This window comes from Pezoporus wallicus, unplaced genomic scaffold (assembly GCF_028554395.1).
Source record: "Pezoporus wallicus isolate ANWC-B61680 ecotype Strahan unplaced genomic scaffold, APGP_CSIRO_Pwel_v1 contig_4684, whole genome shotgun sequence".
In the NCBI taxonomy this organism is placed as follows: Eukaryota; Metazoa; Chordata; class Aves; order Psittaciformes; family Psittacidae; genus Pezoporus; species Pezoporus wallicus.
In genome coordinates this window covers 1,843,976-1,863,359 of record NW_026637499.1, presented here as the reverse complement: position 1 = coordinate 1,863,359, position 19,384 = coordinate 1,843,976, and the positions used below count along the sequence as shown (strand labels likewise).

At 46.4% G+C, this 19,384-nt stretch overlaps 1 protein-coding gene across 1 annotated transcript in view; it reads left to right on the top strand.

Moving 5' to 3' along the window:
• Window positions 1-611: 611 nt before the first annotated feature.
• Window positions 612-19,384, top strand: part of BRINP1 (BMP/retinoic acid inducible neural specific 1) — an 86,498-nt gene continuing 67,725 nt past the window's right edge. Inside the window, exon 1 of the mRNA XM_057405894.1 lies at window positions 612-862. The gene's annotated coding sequence lies outside the window, so the exon portion shown is untranslated. The remainder of the gene's footprint in view (window positions 863-19,384) is intronic.

The following is a 19,384-nucleotide window of genomic DNA, read 5'->3' as shown; positions in this document are numbered from 1 at the left end:
CGGCAGCTCCTTCCCCCTACCGCTGAGGGAGGTGAGACCCCCCCAGGCGAGGAGGAGACGGGGACACCTCGTTTCCCCGCAGCTCCCTGCTCGGCGGATCGGGATCCGTGAGGGGAAAATCGAAGGCGAAGAGGGAGAAAGAAATATTACATGGAATGAGCTGCCTAGAATCCAACCAGTCCCCTCCCCAAATCCGAGGGGCAGACAAGTTTAGATCCCCGTCCAGCGGCCCTTCCCGGTGTCATCCTCCCTTTCCGCGGCTCAGGCTCTGTCTGGCCGGAGCTTAAGTCCCTCCTTTTTGCTCCCCATCCCGCCCCTCCCCTAATTATGTACAAAACACTTAGAATAAGATGGCCAGGCTGGGGCTCCTCCCTGCTTCCCTCTTCCCCATTCATCCTCTCCAGACCGCTGCAAGCCCCTCCCCCGGCAGCAAGCCCAGCCTCTCGCTTCCCTCCTGGAGCCCTTTTCATTTTTATTTCTAACCCCCTCTCCATTCTCCCTGCTGCCTCTGCTCCTTCCCCCGATGGCTACGAACTGAGCAGCAGAAGAGAGGGGGGGGCGCGGGAATAAGGGAAGGGGGAAGGAAAAAAAAAAAAAAAAAACAAGGGAAAGAGGGGGAAGAAAAGGATTTATTTTTATTTTTTTTTGCCTCTGCCCTTAATGCCCGCGATCTGGATCAAGGAAGGGGATTTTCTGTCTGAGCATGAAAAGGACTGCTAGAGCCCCAGGATTTTCACGCCTGCATTATCAGCCCAGCACCCAGTATGCGAGCTGGACACAGAAGCTCTCCCACAAGTTCCTACCGAGCCGAATAAAACCCACGGGCGATCAGATCTCCGCCAGAGAGGGACATTAGCATCAGGTAAGGCGAGCGCTGCGGCTGCAGCCCAGCACCGGCTCCGTTCCCGACGGGCTCCCTGGTCCTGCTCGGCCGCGTTGTGTAACGGCCCCTCGGTTCCCCCGGGCCCCCGGCAGCGTGGAGTTACCGGGCAGAGGGATGCACAAGTCCGGCAACCCGGTTAGCGAGTGTGTGCGGGAGCGCGGGGCCAAGATTCGCCGGTACCGGGAGCACCGGTTCCTACCGGGAAAGGCGCAGCCCCTGGGGGCTGGCCGCGAGTGGGGGTGAGAGGCAGCCAGGATCCATCTGTATTTCGGAGTATCGATACAGCCCGGAGCGGCTGGGGGGGACACAGGGACCCTCCCCAAGGAGATGGTGTCATCGCTGCTTAATCCGCTGCTCGGGTTTCGCGAGTGACAAAAGCAAATCGCGCACGAAAAGGGAAGTCTGGCGCCTTGGATCCCACACTGGGCGGCTCGCCTCTACTTTCGGGGGGGAGGAAGAGATGCCGCGGGTGGGGGGGGAGCGATGCCTGGGGCTGCATCTCACAGCGCAGGGGGTTGGTGCTCTCCGGCTCAGCTGCTTATGAGGCTGGTGAGGAGCGTAACTTTGCCTTTTCCAGTCCGTGGGGGAATGGGGAGCCCGGAGGGCACCTCCACGCCATTGCATCATCCCCGGGGTCCAGCGTAGCCCGGCTGTTATGATCCGGAGAGGGGAGGCTGCCGGTGTGAGTGTGTGGCTTTGAAGAGTCCTCCCGTGCATTTACTTGCGAGTAGGGAAGGGGAGGGGTTGTCACTTCCCAAATGCAGTCTTCGCTTCATGGAGAGATGCAAGTGCTAGGAGTCTTGATGTATGGATTTAGCCTTGTGATTGACATCTGCACTAGGGAGGACAGGAGGGTCCTTCATGCTTTACCCTGGCTGCTCATCTGGGTGCATATTAATTCGTTAATGGCAGTAAAGCTGCTTTCTTAAGAGTTGCAGAGAAGTGTTTTGGGAATGGTGAGCAGGAGGTAGTGAGTGAAGGGGAGACGAGGCTTTGGTGTAAGAAATGTGAAAGGTTATATATTTTTTTCAATTCCTTATAAAGGAAAAAGATTGATCAGATCTGCGTGTGAGTGACAGACAGACAAACCCGGGCTCTCTCCCTCCCACACACCACACAGACAAGCAGTCGCGCTGTCCCTGGCAGGCATGTACACGCTAAGCACACAGGACACATGCTGCCGAACTCGCGCAAGTCCGTCCCCCCCCCTCACGCTTCAGCGCAGCATCTTGGTCTCGTTCTTTCACCGATTCGAGGACCTGTTCAAGCTCTGCAGTTCCCCACACTCAGACACGTATTTGACCTACACAGGAACACACTGTAGCATGCAGAAATAACCACATTGATATTCTTATGATCTGAATCAAACATTCAGATGCTCGTACGAGCATACACATGCTGTCTCCTGTGCAGGTCTCTCAGTGTGTGGTTTGTTCCCCAGCATCATCCTCTCCCTCATAGTCAGTTCCAGGCATTGATTCAGGGTTTGCTTGACTCTCAAGCTCTTTGCAACTCAGCAGAAAAAGCTGCTACGTTTTGTGTGTCTTCGTCTGTTTTATGGCTCTTTGCACGTTCCCAGGACTCAGTGCTGATTTCACTACTCGAAAGGCAGGCGAGTGGCAGGCAGGGACTGGGGGCAGCGGTGGCAATCCCAAATCCATCACACCCTCTCTGATCAAGAGCTGGAGTCTGTGAGTATGGGAAGGGCTCTGCTGGAGCCACACTGCTTCTCTCTGTGTGTGAGCAAAACCACATACGCGTCTATAGCTAAAACATACAGTGCTAGGCTCTGCTTCAGTCTTACTCTGCTTCAGAGCAAAACCCTCCCATCCTCTGAGTGCCAACACCCCCGAGCCTTTGCAAGCCCCTTTGGTCAGAAACATCATCATATGTGCAGGGGGTTGTTGTCACTGGTGTTAGATGTATTTAAGTAACACCCCGCTCTGACCTTCCTCTTCTTCCTCTCTTTCTATGGGGCCTAGTGAGGAGGCTGTGCAAGGATAGAATGAGGCTAAAGTCTGCGTTAAAACTTCAGAGGAAGAATGTGTGGGGAATGGGCTTGCTGTAGGAAGAGGGTATCCCAAAAGAGGTGGTGGAGGGTGCTCTGTGTTCCCTCCTCACCTCTGCTGTTTACTATATTAAGAGTATGTGTAAGGCTGATGCTGAACCTTAAGTGAGGACTGGTCTGCCAGGAGACAATCCTCACTGCCGTCTGCATAACAGAAACGGTTCAAAGCCAAATCCTCCCGTCCTCGCTCCGGCAGAAGCCCCTCTGCCTGCCTGGGGAGCGCTGCTCGGGAAGGCGCTGCAGAAACTGGCTCCAGCCCAGACCCGCACAGCCGTGCCTGCCTCCAGGCATGGATGTGTGTTTCCAGAGTTTATCCAAGGCTCTCAGCCTACACCCTCGATCCAGCTGACGCAGGGAAGGCAGGGAAAATTTACTTGGGGGGGGGAATAAACGGCTGAAGATGGGAAGCGAGGATGGAGAGCGCCAGCAGAGCCCGAAGCACCACGTTCGTGGGTAGGGAGTAAGGGAGGGATTTCGGCACCACCACCACCACCACCCTTTCCTCCTCCACCGCGCAGCGCTGCGCTCCCGCGGAGGGAGGCGGGCGGCACCTCCCTGGCCCAGTAGGGGGCACTGTGGCTCCATGCAGCGCCGGGCGCGCAGCGGCGCGGAGCGGGACCGACTCCCCCCCGGCCCCGTGGCGCTGGAGCCAAGCGCCGAAGATAATAATAGTACGGGGGGGAGCGGTGCATAACAACGGGGCTCTCTTCTCCCAGGGGCCCAGGTGCAGCTGAATGGTCCGGGCCAGATCCTTCCCGGCCCTCTGGGGCGTGCGGGAGTGCTGAGGATCTGGCCTGGTGCACGCAGGAATCTTTTACCCGGTGATGAAATGCAGCTACTTCTGGGACAGAGCCCAGCAGCTTTTCCGTGCCAGCCAATACTACAGGGGAAGTGAAAAATCACTTCATGCATTGAAAGTGCAGAGATGAACTTAGTGAGGCAGAATATAAATTACCCAGAGTTAAGTAGCTTGTGCCTTGTGGCTTGATTTACACCATCCCTCTTGCAAAAGTATCATGAGATTTTTAACAGCCACAAGGACCTTGGTCTGTTTGCTTCCAGAGCAGCTTCCCAGAAGGAGAATATCCATGCATGCACAGAGATCTGGCTGCTAAACAGACCCATGGATTGTGGTCCTATCCTGTGAATCTTCCTCTTGCCTGGAAGATGGCTGCCACCCAGAGCAGGATCCTGAGTTACTGCATGGTGCTGAGCTGGGCCAGGATAAGATGTGTGTGGTACCCCAGGGTGTTCTTGGATGCTGGGGAGGCTTTTCCTTGCTTGCTGTGCCACCGCACTGCCGTGGCCAGCTGACCCATGGGGACTGGAGCTGGGCTGGACAGGGCTGCAGCAGGCTTATAGCTTGTAATCGGTGTGCAGAAAGGAAATGCTATCAAGCAGAGAGGCCTGGGGAATAGGAAACTGGGTATATCTGCCGGGTTCTTGCGTCTGGAGAGAGTCAAACATGGGCAGAGAAGGACTTGACAAATGAGGTGACATTCACTGGGGTTGGGGAGTAGGTATAGGGTAGCTATGCTGACTTGACAGGCTGAGCTGTGCCGTTTCAGGGAAGAAGTGCTAGGACTAGTGAGAGGGAAGAATGGGAGAAACCGCAGAAATCAGAGGATCAGCTAATTTAGATTGAGCTGAAGATAACTTCAGAGATGCTGGACCAGATCCTAAGTGAAGATGTCATAAACTGGGTATAAACATGTAATTTTGAAAAGGAGCTAAAAGTCAGACCCAGGATTCCTCCTGTGGTTGGGTTGGGGAGTTTAATACAACATATCTAAGCCTTTGCAACCCTCTGCTCAGTGAGCTGTTTCTTTGCAGCCTTGAGGCAGGACCTGCAACAGCATCACAGGGGAGAAAGATGCTTATTTATTTTTGCTATTTGTTCTTCTGAAGTCATGTGCTCTACATCCATTTTATTGTTGCCTACAAGATGCAGCTGACAGAGCTTAGCTATGCACAGCGCTGTTGCTGTGCCTGCTGACAGGCCCCTCTGGAGCACAGTGTTGGGTGAGTACCACAGTAAGAGTGGTACCCATGGCGGTACTGATGCCTCTGCAGCTCTGGCTGTGGCATGCCTCTAAATGTAGACATAGTGTTCCCCAGTGCCCTGGACTCATATGCATGATTCTCTGCTCCTGCTTCAGGAAAACAACTAGTTGCACTGCTGATAGATCACCTCTTACACTGGCAATAGAAATAACAGTAAGTCAGAGCAGCAGCAACTGATTAGAGTAAATAATCTACAACAGCTTCAAACGGTGGCCTGCAGAGGAGGAAGGAGTGAATAGCCTTTGCCAGACTCACACTGTTGTTTCACTGTTTATTTTGGTGGTAGAAATGCTGGACAGACGTAGAAATTCAGGTGCCAGGAACACCAGTACGGCTCTCAAGCCCTAGGACAAATTCTCTCTGTGGGTTAGCAGTGGGCACTGTGCAGGGGAATATTGCCATCAGTGACATCTTTCCTCCCAGAGGTTCACAAATGACATTAAGCCAGCTCTGGGCTGACATGTACCAAGCAATGGCACAACAGCTTGCAAACCAAGCCATGCGAGCTTCTCACATGTAAGAGAAGCTCTAGAAATTACAATTTGCTCCAGGGTTTTTTGCTGGAAATCGGAACAGAATATAGGAGCAGAGGGAGCTCTCGCACTCCTATCCATCCTTCTGCACTGCCTGATTTCCAGTAGAGTAGCTCTGGTTCTTCCAATGTCTTCATGCTTGGAACCTGTCTCGCTGCTATTCTAATAGAACGTGTGCTCTTTCACCTGGTGGTTATAGAAGATAAAGCCTGAAGCCTTGTGAGAGGTTGTCTTACAGCTTGGACTTTAATATCTATGCATATTACAGCTGAAATATGTACAGTGAGTACCCATGAAAAGCTTGGAAGCACTTGCTGTAAATCATCACAGCCTGTCGAAGCCAGCAAGTTAACTGGCTTCATGGTGAGTGAGGATCTCTTTCTTAGGGTTTGATTTAGAGCATGATTTAGAACCTGGCCTCTGCTCTAGACTCTGCTGTGTCCATCATGAATTTGGATGTAGTTTTGGCCAGAAGTCCTGAGTCGGCACAACTGATCCCATTTAGCCATCTCTTTACCCTCCTGGAGCTGCGTACGATGTTGTCAGATACATTGCTAACATTGGAGACCTTTGTTGTAATTTATCCTCTGCAGTTGTGAATGCTGCCTCAACAAAGCTGCATGGAGGATGGGGAGGGTGAGCCTTAAAACCATTGCCTCATGTGGGCAGCACATTCCAGGTGTAGCTTCAGGACCAGAGGAATAAATACGAGGGACTTGTTCAATAGTTCAGAGCAATAGATAGAAAATTGCAAAGAAATTAAAACAGAGGAAGGATGGAAGGGAATGAACTGCGACCCAAGGGAAAAGGCTGATGATTCTGGGCAGGCAGAGAGAACCAGAATGAGCAGGTGGACTTGTGGGATCAGTGGAGCAGACAGCAGTGAGGCAGGTACCAGTGCTGGAGCAGTCTGCCTGCTTTCGGCATGTGACTGCTCTGCAAGCAGGTACAGATGGTGAGCGGGTAAGCAAAGCCTTTGGACATATGCTGGGTTACATATGTGGCTATAGGTCTCTCCTGGCTCACGCCACCTCTTTGCCTAGAGAATGAGGATACTAGCGTTACTGCAGACACTTCTCACACTGCTCTATGCTGGCTGAGATTTGCAGTCAAAATCAAGGGTGTGTTTCAAGCCAGCTGGGAAAGCTGAGGATGTACAAGGTGAGACTGAAGAATGCTTCAGAGATGCTGCGAAAGTCCAAGTCAAGAATGAGCAAAGGGCAGCATAATGTTTGTGCTGAAATGGTGAACAGAGATAAAGAAGCAGCAGCGAGGATACATGCAATGTAGCCTTAAGACCAGCAGCTATTTCTAGAATTGCTTATGTCATGTTGTCCAAATTCAGAGTAGCTTCTGCAAAACAACTCCAGGCTTTGCTGTTTTATGCCTGAGAATGCTGATAATGTGTTTATCTGCCATTTCCACACTCCTAAAAGAGAACTAAAGTATTAGAAAATGATGGTGGGCTGCTTTACTGTATTTTAGGCCAGCGACTAGATAAATCTAATCAGCCAGGGAAAAGGCACCAGTTAGGATTCTCCCACAATTTGTGTGATTCTGGCTTAAAATAGCCTAATAGGGGTAATATGAGTTCTCGTAAATATTTTGGTAGAATCCTTTTTGTGCATTTAGTAATGTATATTTATCAATCCTTTTATTTGCTTCTTGAGGGAAAAGAGTTAATGTTTAAAGACAGCGATCAGAACTGGATCACTGTTGCTCTGCATATCTGGTAGTGACATGGAGGAAGGAGTGATATGTTTTCATGGTGGAGCTGGATCAGGCCTTATTAAGACTGGGAAAAGCTGGGAAGGGGTCTAACCAAGACAGCAGGACACTGAAGGGATTAGAAGGGCATGGATGAATGCAGTCGCTCCTGGGATAACCTTTAAGCTGTTTGGGGACATGCAAAGTCAGTAGCTGTATCGGGATTGTCATGTGTAATGCCACTAGGAATCTGAGATCTTGTAGGTATAACTATGTCTTTATTGAGCCTTTTTATGTTTTTAGTTTTCATACTGCTCTGCAGCAATGGAATTACTTATGAATTGTCTGCAAAAATATTTTGTTTGGGATATTTAGATCTGTTACCACATGATTTCCTTGGGTGCCTCCAACTTCCTATGGGCAGGATAAGGTGAGAACATTTCTCACCATCCATCTCTCCCCCATTTGTGACTGGGTAGGCATCAAATCACTTCTGCAGAGTATGCAATCCAGTACTTGTATATTGCTGAAAGTGTATCACATACAGGCTTGCTTTCAAACGCGTGCTCAAGTGTCGCTGGCCCGTGCTATCATGACTGCAAAGGTCCTGATCCTGCAGTCTGCATCACACAGATGAATTTTTAATTACAGTCCCATGCATATAATGAAACCTGTTTCCAGGATCAAAGTCTAAGCAACAGCAAATCCGTATATATGCTAAGTGCAGAGTGAATCATGTTTATGATCTGCCAGAGTTCAGCTGCTTTGTTCTGAAAATGCTGGTCAGGAAGGCAGAAGAAATATTCCCTGGTATATTATAAAGACTAACATATCAGAGGGAGAATCAATGGAGATTGATGGCAAATTAGATGGACACTTGAGACATTAAAAGGAAGGCTGGAAAACAGAAGTGATGTTATAATTGAACCATATTAATATATTTTGAATTGCTTTATAAATACTAACAAGTTAAATAAGGAAAGCCTGGAAATAATAGTTTAGTCTGGGAAAGCTAGGAGTAAGAAGGGACTTTTGAATTCTAATATGAAGGTTAGAATAAAAAGTGATTAGAAGTATCTTAATGCTTTGATGATACAAGAACAAGGGGACACATCAAAATTAAAGGGCACAACTTTTAAAGCAAATTAAAAGGAAATAGTCCTTTTCGTCAGTGTATAGTGAAGCTACACAATTCTCTGCTGCAGAATGTCACCAAGATGAAAGTCTAGTTGGATTTGAAGTGTAAAAGGCTACGTAACTTGGTAGCAATTAATAGCACTCACAGCTCTGCAATCTGGGACAATGGTAATCAGATCTCACACTTCAAAGCAAAAGATGACCATCTTCTGGGGTCAGGAAGGACATCTTTTCTCTGCATAGAAAGAAGATAATATGGCTGGCCAGGTAATGTGACTGGGTATGGTCGATCCTGCTAGAAGCTAAATCAGCAAGAGATTAGCAAATAGCTTTCTGTGGGTGCTGGATTAAGGTATTATGAAAAGGTTTTCATCAATGCCAGACAGAATATCAATCCAATAATCTCTTCTTCTGTGTCAACTCCCACAAAAGTAATTTCACTGATTACAGTAGATATTGAAGTAGGACATAAAATGGGTGGTTATAAGCAGCAGCAATGACCCTGAGCCACTCGTTTCAGTTTTCTCTATCAGCATTGTGATCTGCAGGACGGTGCAGAGCTCAGATGAGCCTGGAGTCTCCTTGTGCTTTATACTGTACAGTCCAGACAGAGGAAAAGAAACAAGGAATGCTGTCCATTCTGCTCAGTATCAGAGAAAGTGCAGCACAAGGCTCAGGGATCAATTCAAATTCTATTAGGGTCAGTGGAAGTATTTCAGTTTGCAGGAACAGGAGGTCTGGCTTGGCCTCAGCAGAATTGGAAAGACATCGATGGTAAGGTGATGGAACATGTTTAGAAAACAGGACATTAAATATCACAGTAGGGTATGCTGAGCACTTGGAAAATCAGCCTCCAAGGTGTTTGTAAAATGTCACCTGAAGGAATTTGACCACGCTTACATGGGAAGGATGAGACAGAGAGAAGTCCTGTGTGCATTAAATCTAGATATTTAACCAAGCTAGCCTGGTAGAAATAACAGTGGAGAGAGCTCAGTTATGGAGCCAATTAGTGTCCAATCTCCCCTCCCCACATTTGTTCCCATGCACCAGAGGGTCCCTCAGTGCCTCCCCCACGTGGAGGTCCACCTTCTTGTGCTGGGCACAGTCCTGCATCCTGTCCATGGTCTTCCACCATCACTGGGGCCTTCCTTATTGGTGGGAAGAAGGAAGAATCTGCCTTCCTCGATACTCTTTCTTTCATATCAGCCATTTTTTCCTGTTGATGAAGACACGTTTGTGTGAAGAGAGAACAGGCTGTTGTGTATAGACAGGGGTATTCAGCTTCTACAGGTGGTACTTGCTGAGAGCCACTTGTCCAGTGGCCGTAAGCATCTCCAGGTGAGCAGAGAGCAGATTCCTCTTCCATGGTGTCATCTGCACTGGGGCTGAGACGGGTAATAAAACTGAGTTTCCTTCAGAAAGGTGGGAAGGATGAAAAGCTGTTGGCTATGAGGAAAGCCTAAACAGTAGATGGAATAAAACCCTGAGAAATGTGTGACTGGTGGTGGGTGAAGGAGGGGGGAGCTGGAAGGTAGGAATACCAAGTTTACTGGCAAGGCAAGTGTGAATGCTAAGATGAATTGCTACATCAGGATGAATGATTCCTTTGCTGCTTGGGGTGCAAACAAGAGAGAGATGTGACCAGCAGGTGCAAATCTGCCGATGAGGTGTTGTGTAGGTGTGATGATTGCTGTGCTTCCAGGCTTGGCTGGAAAGGGAAAGGATGGACAGGAGAGCTTTCATTCTGCAAAATGCATGAGAAAGATGCATGAAAAAGAAAATAACTATGAGGTAGGATTGCAGTTTACCTGCATTACTGAACGATTGATTTCTGATGAAAGGAGCAGAGAAGGGAAGGGAATAAAATTTTATAGACGGCAAGAATGGGATCAGAGCTTTAAAATGGCAGTTGTGTGTTAGTATTCTTGAAGGATTGGTTTAAATGTGACTGCAGAGACCAGTGCTAGTTCCTGATTTCCAACCATCTGCATTTGAAAGAGAAATGAACCCAGCAGACTGGCCTCAGTGAAATGCAACTGGGTTTCCCCATGAGAATCGGAATGGTCACTGCATTTCAAGTACCTGGAAGACTTAAAACACTGACAAGGCTGAAAGGTGGGGCGAGGGTTGAAAGGAAGAATGGATGACAGGAATAAGTAGATTGTAGACTAAGCTGGATAATTCAGGGTTCTGTAATAAAACTGCATGGTGACAGAGAGTGAATAAAAGACTGTAGTTATATTATGGTTTACGGAGCACAGGACAGATGTCTCTCTAAGGAGGCTGTGATAAGGAGTGGAAGGTAACAGTGGACCGAGAGCAGTGGCTGTTTCGGGATGGAACAGCACTGTGTGAATAAAGCAGCACTGTAGCACGATAGTTCAATCCCAGTGCTCACTGACATATTATATATGACCTTGGGCAGGTCACTCAGGCTGATACCTTTCAGAAAAGCTTTTTAAATGCATGTGTCCCCATGCACAGGAACTGAATTTCTTGCAGTCAGTGCTGCGGTCTGAGCCCTCCAGCTCACACTGTGGATGTGAGCCACCCAGAGAACTTGGCTTCAAGTTTGGTATGAGGAAAAATGTGGGTTTTTCTTTCCTTAAGGATTTGGCAGCCTATGTCCTCAGGAAATACAGCCCCCCAAAGACTGGTGTTCAGCAGTGCTGAGTCTTTACCTTTCCAGCGCTGGGCAAAAGCAACACTGGATTTCATCCATTTCTCCTTTACCCCAACAAAATGGCTCAATGTTTAGCAATCTGGCCTGAATTCATTTCTCTTCTCATTGCCTAAGATCACTAATGAAGTTGGCCTTTTACTGGAATATGTAAGGGAAGAATATGGTAATTGTATCTTGTTTCATTCTGTTGCACACAGATATAGGGCTTTGACTTGCATAACACAAAATGAAGTGTGCAAGCGTATGTGTGCACACACACGTGTGCATTGTGCTTTAATAAGCCTGAATCAAACCTGCTGTTTCAGTGCAGCATATTAGTCTTTTTACCAACTTCAGCATTTGCAGTAAATAGCAATTAATGATAAAGCTGCTTACATTAAAAAGAAGAGCAAAAGAGGCTGATAAGTCCTTGTTACCAGTAGATTCTCCTGCAGTGCTCCTCATTACTTTGGTTTCAAGTTTGAAGCCAGAAATCTTGTCCATGGCACGTTTTTTTTCCCCTCCCTTTCTCTGCTGCTCATCCAAGGGAGCTCTTCTGTAGAGCCTTGAGACCAGTGAATTACAGTCCCCAAACCTATCGTGTCTCAGATAACAGGGACATCGTGATGCTGGGGGCATGACCCTCCCTCGGGTGCCATAATAGAGGTGGACAGAAGGCCTGCAGACAAATACACACTCTGCTGCCCTTGCACAGCATTACTGCTCTTCTGCAGACCTCCATAAATAAGATTTGAAACTGGGGAAATCAACAGGAGAGCTGAGAGACGCTCTGGATTTTATTTTTATGTGTAATTTTAAATTTCTAGGCTCTTGAAAGGATGTGAGGGCTGATTTCCAGCTCAGTAATACACTATTTTTGTAGCAAGATGCTCAGGAAGCATTTTCTGTGCCCCATGTGTGTGCGGGTTTGATGGTGCTCTATCTTCTGGGATAGCACTGAAGGATTGTGGAAGATGACAGTAAACCATTGGAGGGTTTGTGCTTGCTCATATTGCCCACAACTGATGTTAAGAAAGTAAAATACACCCAGAACTGAGTTTCTTCTTAATGGAAGCTTGTTTTCTCCTGAAGAAACCCCAAAAGCAAACTAATACAAATGCAATGCTTATGACTAAGGAATGCAGGAGCCAAATTCTTTGGCAACGTAGAAACACTCAGATATTTATTTAGACTGCTGGCTTCTAGATAGGGGCCTCATTTTCATTCAATCCAGTGGATGAAGGAAGCAAAGCAGGTGATGCTTCCCTGAATACCTCTGGGACAAAGATTGCTGGTACGTGGTTGGGAGCAGGGTCCTGTGCTTGAGAGATCAGGAGCAGATGCCAGATGTTGTCTGAGGAGCAGCAGCCCTGGTACATGCTGTTCCCATCCTTGCCTGTCTGTGTCTCATCCAAAGAGCACTTTGGTGGTTTGAATCAGGGATGGCTGATTGCAGGGAGTTCTGCTTTTAATTTTGCTCAATGTCAGATGGAGTTGGACATCGTATGTTCCGATTTGCTGTAGGAACCTCAGGCTTGTTTGGTTACATGTTAGAAAATGAAATGAAATAAAAGGAAAGCCAGAGAAGTGAAAAGAGATAATTCAGAGAAATAGATGGTTAAAACAGATGGTGTGACTGTAGAATAAATCAGGAAAATACAGCTATTTCTAATGGAAAAAGTAAAACCAATCCCAAGATTATTTCTTGGGAACTTTTCTCTCATTTTTGATACAAGGATTTGTTCGTTTATTTTTCTGTAAATCTAATTATTTCCCTGTAAGTTCTTCTTTGAATGCAGAGAGCAGAGGACTATGAAATCATCAGCTTAAACTCAGACTTTCAGCCTTGCTGTGATCCCTCATGTTGCTATGAAGATCTGACAGGCAGTTATTGTAATTCCTGGTAGGGATAGGTGAATAATCATTTTTGGTTTTGGGTTTTTTTGTCAGTCTGAAGCAAAAAAAAAGGAAGAGGGAAAAATGAATTTTAGCTTTTCAAACATAATTGACATGGGGGGAAGAATGAAAAGTCTTTTATATGTGGGACTAAAAGGAAAGGAGAATAGAAAATCACTTCTAAAGTTTAAATGATGCAGAAATGCATAACTTTTTCTCATAACTGTTTTTCACTTTATTTCCTTCTAGATGCACTTTGTAAACATTTCAATCTGAAGCATTTAAGTTAAGGAATAACTCAGTCATGTACCTTGATTCTTTTGAATTTTCCCCAATCCATTTTTTGACAGTAACTATCTAACAAATTCAACCTGAATTAATAAACACTGGCAGTCAATCCCCAAGTGCTTCGCTGTGCCTAATTTAACTATGTGTTTAAAATGTCTTGCGTCTTTAGTGCCTATGATTGCAGTTTCCTTTATGCTACACACAGTTAAAGACAATTTGTATCTCAAATAACATATACTCAAAGGGTAGAGAGCAGTGGAGGGGGGGAAAGGAGAAAGTAAAATGATTTGTCTGAGTAAACCAGTAGCAGAAGCATATAGAGAAGACTATAGTCTTGACTTGCATTCCCCTGCTCTCACTAGACTGTGGATTAATTATAAATCTTTCTCACACATAAAATTTTACTCATACTTCTGCTCCTGCACTTTCTCATTCACACCTTCAGTTCTGTGTTACTCTTAATTCAGAGTTCTTTACATTCCAGTTTTACATGCTTTCCTCTTTTCTCCTCCTCTGCTCCTCGTGTAGAAGGTTACTAATGAAGTGGCAAATGTTAATAAGGTGTCTTGGCTGCGCTCGCTGTGATGGATAAATGAGCATGGTGGGTGAAGAAGAGTAGCAAGGAGGGATGGAAGACAGTAATCTGAACTGATTTCAGACTCCAGCTGAAGGTATGCAGGAACACAGAGGAATTGGCTGCATGCTTAGAAACCCCCAATGCAATGGGAGCAGGAAGTCCAAACTGAATACATAAGCATTTCTGAAAGGTTGGGACTTGTATCCTCAGGGATACAGGGACCAAAAGGAGAGCAAAGACTTGTAAGACTGGGTGATGTGTACGTGAAGAGGAACCAGCAGATTCCTCCTCTTTGCTGTGACAGGACCTCAGATGTGGATCTCTTGCTCTTGATTTATCTGGATGAGTTTGTGCACAGGCACTAGAAGCCCCTGTGCACATCTGAGTAAACTCAGATGTGAATATGCATATTCAATCAGACAGGGGTTACGGGTGCTCTCTGCGCACTGGGCATTGCATGCTGGCAGGGATTACACCACCATCTGCTTGGTACGATGCACATCACAGGCTTGGTACCTGAATCTGGGATGTTGCTGCAACTCCTGCTGACTTCTTCAAGTCTTGCAGAATAATGTTTTTGTCACTGGAAACTCAGTTGTGTCATTAATGGACAAATCTGGACAGAAGCTATGGATTTAGTGGGGAGAGGCATTTAAGGGGCAGATAGAAGAAGCTGAAGGATCCATGCTTCAGGTTGATACCTATAGTTCCCTGAGGAACACAGACCAAGCCCATAACAGCTAGTGGGGGAAACTGTGTTGATGCCATGGGAACAAAGACGCTGTGTAGTCTGCAATCCAGGCAGGAGGAGGGAGAGAACAGAGATGTAAATTAGGAGGAAATTTCCTTGAGCTGCTTTGGTCCAAGAATATTATACCAAGAATAAAATGTGCAAGAATAGCTGTCTGTCATTGTAACAGTCACATTAGATGTGATGGATAACTTCAGGCTATGTGTTCCTGAGCACAGTAGACTCTAAATACCCTTCTTTCTTTAGAAACTCCTTCCAAACACCTTTGATTTCCCAGGGATAAGCCAGCTAGCTGTATTCCTGTTCTGCATTTGATTTTGCGCTCACAGAGTATTATTCATCTAGCTAGCTATTTATTATCTAATTCCATGGCTGCAGTTGAGGCAAGTCTGTTTATTCCTTTTCCACAGCAGTGTCTCTTTCTCCAGCAGCTCTTACTAGCTGTGAGGTGCCCTGGGGAATGTCAAAGCAGAATTAATTACTCATGACCAGCGATGGAGGTGTTTTTTTGGCTTTGGCTTTGGCCAGCTGATTGCACAAGATCTTTATGGGAGTCAGGCTGTTGAAGAAACAAATGTGACACCTGCTCTGGATTGCTTTCAGACAGAGTCACTCGGGGAGGCTGCAGAGGCATGTAGGATCTATCGAGCAGCAGGGAAAAGCTAACAATCTAGCCAAAGTCAGCAGTGTGCATGCTGGTGGAAGGGACTCCTCACTTCCTTTGGCAGGACACCATGTCAGTGAAACTGTAAACCACAGTTTAGTGTGTTCTGCTCTGTTCCCAGCCTGCAAAGGTGTGAGTCTTTCAGTGTCCATAAGAAAGTCTTCTGTGCATTCATTCTGAATGTCCTCTTTGGAGCAGGAGGAGTTGTGAAGGCATCTGACACATGCTAAACTGGAAGTCACTCCATCAGCATGCGCATGACTGATGGCAATGCTGACCATTTGCACAGGCTGTGCTGAAGCAGCAGTGCTTGTTTTACAAAGCGCTCTGAATTCTTCCAGACCCTCTTCTTCTCCCTTGTAGAGCCCAGTAGAGCATGTGCTGTTCTTCCTGGTCAGTGATTTCCTCCTGGCAATGGAGAAAGGTCAAGTGTCCATGCCAATTCTTCATCTGTCAGCAGCTTTCAAATCATCTAGCAATGAAGGGCTAATGATTTGCAGTGTCTGGCATGGATGGGCACTCTCTCCCTGCAGGAGCATTCCTTCTTCCTAGATAGAGTCTCTCTTGTTGCTTCAGGTGATGAAGCGTTTCCTTCAAGGATTCTTCCAAAGGGGTGATTCAGTGCTCAGCTGTCAGAGTGATGGGGTTACAGTATTAGAATGCGCTGATGACCAGGGATAAATTCAATTTTCAAGTAAATAATCCACAGTTTTCAAAACATATTATCCTCAAATATCTTCTGCCTTCAACTTGTTCCATTGTTGCCTAACACAGAAACAAATTGAGGCACTTTGCTCCTTTCCCACCCCAGAGATGAGGCCATGTGTACAGAAACATCGGCTGGGACAGAGCCATTTGTGGGGCAGGGAGGTGGAAACATCGGCTTTTAATGGAAGTCTCAGGCTCCAGCACTACTCACTATTAGCAAAAAGCTGTAATCTGTAGTGACAGCCCAGCTGGAGCAAGAGTAGCTAACCAGGCACATCTGCATGCAGAGGTGCACGTTGAAGCAGCTGCGTGGGGGATTTCACATTCCAAACTGCAGTGTCTGGTGGTGGAGGCATATCCCTTTAAGAGGAAAAGCAGACAGAAAAGCTCCCTGCTACTTCAAATAAACCTCCAAAGAGTGGGGATGCTTCTCCTTTCTGTTCCCATTGCATAAACCACTGTGCTCCCCTGCATCACCTGAATGGTGGTTGGCACTAATCCCTCTCTCCAAGGGGAGGTGGCAGACTTGCCATGGAAAGGAGCAGCCTTTGCTCCTTATTTAAACTTGGTTTTAGCCTGATGAAAGGGAGGAGAAGGGAAATGTGGTCATGCATAGCCATGCACTGCCTCTTGCTCCATGCACAGCCGTAGATCAGGGCCCTGCCTTTGTGCATGCTGTTCTCTGTATGCACATTTAGAACAGAGTCTGTCCTCTCACGTTCAGCCCTGCGAAGAGGCACCAGCAGCACACAGCACTCAGACTTCAGCACTGAGACCTGCTGCCCTCCATCTCTTATTGAACTGCAGTGAATGCACAGGAGCCGTTGGGGACATTTTCATCCATGAAATGAAGAATCAATAGAGTTGCCTCATTACAGGCTCCGCACCACTGTTCTCTCCTTCCTCCCCTTTGCCACTTGCCTTGCCCTGTTTTTCAACCCACTTTTACCACAGACTCGATGGTGTGAATTCATGGGTAGCAATTCCCCTCTGCTATGCAGAGGAGCAAAAATCTGGTTTAAAAGAAGAAAAGGAAAATCAGGTAGACTTCTTTTAACCAGCAGAGAAGTTGGTTTTCTGATCTGAGGAGGGGAGGGAAGCTGTGCTATGCAGTCATTGAGCTGACGGAGCTGCTTGGAAAATGGACATGTTTTTTCCTTGGGAAAAATCTTGCCTTCTGATTTGTGGTCGTGCTTTTAAGCTCCAGTTTGGATGAGAACCATGCTCCCACAAAGCTTTTATGGCCTGAAAATTCGAAAGCAATGCTAACTTGAGACCTTCATTATTTTCTGTTTCTGTGGTGCTGAAGAACTAGAATGCTGTAGGAAATATTTAGCATTGTTTAATGATAACACATAAATAAACAAATAACAAATATTTTCTACAAGATGCAGTATATTTGAAATATATCAATACAATACAGAATATGTAAAAATGTCAAAACAAATTAATTGAAACAACATAAAAATGTGTTTCTCTCCTCAAAATGAAACGTTCCAGTATGACTGAAATGGAGAGAATCAAAATGATTTGTTTTGACACCTTAGACATCAAAAAGTTTGTCAGAATTGACACGTTCCCATGCAACGTTTCGATTGCAAGAGAGAGGCGTTTTCCTGCTAAGAACTGTTCTGTCACAATTGTGTGACCAGCTCTACTTGCAGTCTATCTAAACAGACAAACATCACAGCCAAGACTCAAACGCTCCAGGTGGTCAGAAGATGGATTTAGCACAGAGCAGAACAGACTCAAAGAAGGAAATAAAGAAAACTCTCAGCTAGCGATGGTCTTAAACTCGGATACCAAGCTGCTTTCATGTTTGAGATGCTCAGACCTGCATGGTTTCAGCCTTTAATCCTAGCAACGACTGAGTTCCTTCAGTGTTCTAACAAATCCGTGCTGCAGGATTGGTGTGCTGATGGAAGATGCTGTTTGTGATGGTGGAATGCCAGTGCAGATCCTTAGTATCCTGTGGTATTTTTCAGTTCTTGGCATTGGTTGGGGTCTAGCTAGTACCAGTCCTCTGTGTTTGACAGATTAATATTGATAAGTATGTGATGGCTTTATTTTCCACACATCCCTCTGTCTCGGTGGAAATCCACTAGGGATTAGGCTGAAATGTAGTATTTTGGGCAGATTGGCTCTGGGATTCAAGGCTGGTGAAAACCCCTTTGGCTTGGAGTTCTCCCACCTTCATGATACACAGATTTTAAATCTTCCCATTATATAAATGCATTTTCAGGTTAATTTGAGCTTCTAATTTAATATACTATTCCAAATTAAGAGTTAATATGCTATTTGATTATATTTTTGCAATGAGATCCAACCCAAGGCTCATTGACTTCAATAGACCTTCCAACAGAACCTGCGGCTGCAGAGCCTGCCTAAATGTGTGCTTAGAGAGGGAGACCCACGCTCAGGATTCCTGGCTTCTGTTTCAGAAGCTGCAGATAAAATGGTGTTATTACACATTCTGGCTCACATGTCTAGCCTGAGTTAAAGTGCCTGTGTGTTAATGTGTGTGTAACTTTCACTATATTGGAAGGCAGGGTGATAGAGAGACCTGGGCCCAGGTGTTTTCAGCCTCAGACCAGTGTCCTGTGCACTAAAGGAATCTGTCCTAAATACTTAAGAGATTCCCACAACACATCTCTAAGTCACTGGGCATCATCTATTAGGTAGTTGCAGGTGTATAAAGTCCATGGCAGTAACCACATATCTTCAGCCTGCAGAAGTCTGAGACCTTATGAGGACTCACCTTGTCTCTTGAGTATCCTTGCAGGGCTGTTGCTCAAGGGTCTAAAGCTGCAGGAGCCTGTGTGTCTAAATGCACAGCGAGATTCTTATGGCCATAGCAAATTCTTCATTCTCTCAGTGTGGTAAGAGAGGTGGATGAGCCCAGGGATAGAATTTGCAGTCATCAACAACTTGGGGTCTTTTTTCTTTCCCCTCTTCAACTGCTTCTGGTTCCCTTGGCTTCATCCAGCGTGAATGGTGGCAGAACCTGGTGCCCATAGGAAGCGCTCAGTTAAATGATGCTTTTCATCCTGGCAGGCAGGGCTGTCATTATCCAAGCAGCAGGAGCTGTACCAGCAGAAGCAATAGCCTGTGGATTTTAACCTGTTCTGCTCCTCCAATAAGAGCTGAGGAGCACAAAAGCCCCAGCTTAAGAGCTAAGCTCCTTTCTGAGGGGTAAGAAAACCAGGAAGATGGATCATTTGCAAGGATTGTTAGGTAACCTCAGCTTCCTAGCATACCAAAATCAACAGCCTTACCTTGCCTATGGAGTGAGATTACTCTGTGTGACAGTGGTGGTGAAGTCCCTGCCCAAGAATGAATTTCAGAACAACAAAATTGTTGTAAAGAATGTTAGGTGTGGGATAACAGTTGACCTTTAGGATCAAATGTTACATTATTGCTCTTCAGGGCAGTTTTGGCATCGATTA